A 3706-nucleotide genomic window follows, 5' to 3' on the forward strand; every position below is an offset into this window, starting at 1 on the left:
TAGCTAGGCTGCTATTGGCTATTGTAATTTGCAATAGGTGGATCTGAAGTTCTCCTATGCTGATTGACAGCAGCAGTGGGCGGGTGCAATAGCCAGCCTTCTATTGGCTATTGCAATTTGAAATGGTCAATAGCAGCCAGCTAATCATTCTCCTGCTCTCTATTGATGGCCAAAACAGCAGATAGCAGGGGAAGAGCATTAGCTCCTCTGCTATCTGCCATAATTTCAGGGAGGTGCCCTCTCCCCATCCCCCACGGACCGCTGTACGTACATATACATCCTGGTTCTGAAGTGGTTATACCAAGATCATGGATGCTGCTGCAGCCATGATGTTGGTATCTGTTTTTTTCAGCAGGGAATGCTCGTTTCGAACAGTCACCCAGATCACTTGTAGCAGCCTTGTAGCAGCCTGCATGTGTGGTATCCCCCCACTCTGGTTTTCGGGGTCCCCTCTTCTGGGCGGCCTGGGACCACAGGAGATGCCTTTGGGATGGACAGCGAAAGCCGGCCGAGGAATGTCCATTTCCCGACCTGCTCTGTGATCAGTTAGGCAGGAAGTGCCGTGCTCTCCAACCCCTGATGTCTCCATAAAGAGAACCATTCACGCTATGACATTTGGGGCTTGTTAAACCTTGTGTGATAGCAATAAAGTTAAGTGAAATTTTCTTTAACAAAGTAAAATAATAAAATAAATAAAACTAAAATATTTAAACCAACCACATCTGCATGTGAATAGCCATGAGTGCGTAGGGCATGCATATGTACATAAACGGCGATTGCACCACACATGTTGGGTATTACCACGAACATTGAAGCAATAATTCTTGGGCCATAATTTGCTGTAATGCTAAACTGATGAGCAGTAGGGCTTTTAAAGCGGTGACTATTGTCAATTTTTAGTACAATAGTTTTTCACCATTGCATGCAATTTTTATGCTTCATATGCTTGGTGTCTATTTACTTAACGTAAACCCATCTTTTATGTTTTCCCAAAATATTGGGTGTTATATTGTGTTTGGGCCTACTGAAATTCATTTTAGTGTTTGTTTTTTTATCTAAAAATAAACATTTTAATAAAAAAATATCACGTGACATTAAAAAAAATGCAGCTACCATTCTGCTTTCAGAAAATATATACATGTTTGGGGGTTTAAAGTAATTTTCTATCCCAAACTTCAGATTGTATTATGTTTGTGGAAAAATGACCAAATTGCTCCAGCAGTGAGGAGGTTAATGCTGTGACTCTCCTCACTCACTTCCTGTGTGTGTGTGGTAGAAGTCATGTGCCGCTGACAGCCAAGCTGTCTGTGAGGAGAAGTAGGACAGTAATTGCAGATTACTCGCTTCATTAGTACAGCAAATGACTGTTTTTTGTTCCATTCTGTTCTGTGAAAAAAAAACCCGTAGAGGACAGCGCTGCCCTCTGTACTTGTCTCCAGCTGCCATCTTGGGGAAGCCTTGTGTCCTGATAGGGCATGAATTCTCTCGAGATTTTGGTGACCATTTTGTGTTGGCTCCTTTATATAATCTAGTTCAGCCACCATTTTGTTCAGTGAATGTGTGGAGGCAGAGAGAGGGAGAAATACCCTATATGTAAGGGAAAGTTAGTCTTTACATAGGGAGAGCGTTCCAGTCTTACAGGGACAGAACAGGGATCCTCAGGAGTCCTGCCTAGGTCTAAATCATATAGAAGACCCTCCTGATCAGCCAAGTCAGAAGCAGCACCTCTTTGTACTTGTGAGAAGACCGACAGAGTCAATGTATTCCCCTGCTGAGCCATCACTGCTGCATTTGTGGAATCTGCCTAAGGGCTTATTCACACCATCTGGATGCATTTCTGAAAACACAGTGATATGCGTTTTTGATATGTTGCTTTTTTTTTTTTTAGTCTCATGGATTTAAAGTAATGTGAATTGTAAAACTAAGCCAATATAATAAAAAAACAATCTTAAATTTAAAATGAAACACCAAAAAAAAATCTATTTTTTCATTTTATTTTATTACACTTTTTTACTTTTTTTTTAAATTGTCTTTTTAATTTTGTTTTTTAAAACTTTTTTGAATTTTATAGCTGGGAGCAATAGCCAGCCTGCTATTGGATATTTAAAATTGCAATAGCCAATAGCAGGCTGGCTATTGCATCTGCCTGCTGTCAATCAGCAAAGGAGGGGCCTGAAGTTCTCCATCCGGTCCTCCCATGCTGATTGACAGCAGGCAGTGGGCGGGTGCAATAGCCAGCCTGCTATTGGCTATTGCATTTTAAAATATCCAATAGCAGGCTGGGTATGGCTCCCAGCCTGCAGATGTAGAGGAGGCAGGGGGGCAGGGCAGAGTAGCAACAGCCGGACCAGGGTGATCGGAGGAGTGGCCGGACCCGGTGAGATGAGGAACCGGCGGCAGCAGCAGAAGTACGGGGGGGGCAGCGGGGGAATGTATTGACATTGCCTCTCCTCCCCGCTGGTGCCGGCTGCAGCGGTCTGTGTCCCTGCTGCCTCGGCCGACACAGGCGGGGAGAGCAGCGGGGATTTGAAGGGACACAAACCGCTGCAGCCAGCACTAGCGGGGAGGAGAACAGCGGCAACTAATCGATGATAAGAATCGTTACCAACGATTCTCATTATAGATTTTAATTGATTAGTTATTGCAGCTCTACTTACAATAACATAACCAGAACAATTTGTGTTATTACAAGGAATACATGAACAGTAACAAAGAAGGAGAAATCCAAATAAGGATGTGCCACCACAAGGAGACAATGCATTGTTCAGTAACAAACTGCGTGAGAACATCATGTGGTTATAGGCATATGACTATGTGTACCCCAATAAAGGGGCAAAGTGGATTAAAAACCCCCTCAGTATATAGGAAGAACCGAGTAAGGTGCAGAAAGGAAAAAAACAAGAGAGACGTGAAAAAGGAGAAGTAGGAGCCAAAGAGAAAGGAAAAGGAAATATAAAGAGGGGGGGGGGGGAGGGACCAGGTACCGAGCTCTCGCACTGAGAAATATTGTCGAGGTCATTCTCGGCGTAAAAACGTGGAGGACCTTGCTTAAAGGCCAAAGGCAAGGGTTTCAAGTACCGAAGAATAATTTTACTTCCTATATTCTTCAATTGATAGAACTTCAATTGATAATTACCTAAAAATATTCACAAATATAAAATAATGCATAGGATAGCTACACGACTTGTGACACTGTTCTTTCCTTTAGTCCTAAAGTCAAATCTTCAAGTAACGTAGAGATCCTAAAGTGCTAAAATTAAAAATAAAATATAATTTGAAAATCTTTCACATTTTAAAATCTTTTATGATCCTGGAAAACTTAAATATGTAAATGTTCCCACTTTCTAGTAGATTTGAGAGTTGGCACATCCCCTCCCAACTATTATCCCTATTTGCCAGTAAGGTAGATAAGCCACTGGAGTGAGATCTCCATGGATAAATGCCATCACATGCTTCCCGCTAAACAGTTTAAAGATAACAGCATTTTTTTAATGAGATGGCCAACACAAAGTTGCATTAGGAGGAGTTGTGAGGGCGCATTAACATTTGTGTGCCTATTGACACGTGGACGTGCACTGCATTGAGAAATTCATTTTTAGTGGGCTCTCACGTGCCTGATTTTTTCCAATGTACCAGAAGGAAATGCGGGCAATAAGAAACACATGCATTGTCTTGTTGTGCATGCACATTGGAGTGACTGTACGGT

The sequence above is a fragment of the Nanorana parkeri genome, unplaced genomic scaffold (assembly GCF_000935625.1).
Source record: "Nanorana parkeri isolate BGI_ZX_2015 unplaced genomic scaffold, ASM93562v1 scaffold431, whole genome shotgun sequence".
Lineage (NCBI taxonomy): Eukaryota > Metazoa > Chordata > Amphibia > Anura > Dicroglossidae > Nanorana > Nanorana parkeri.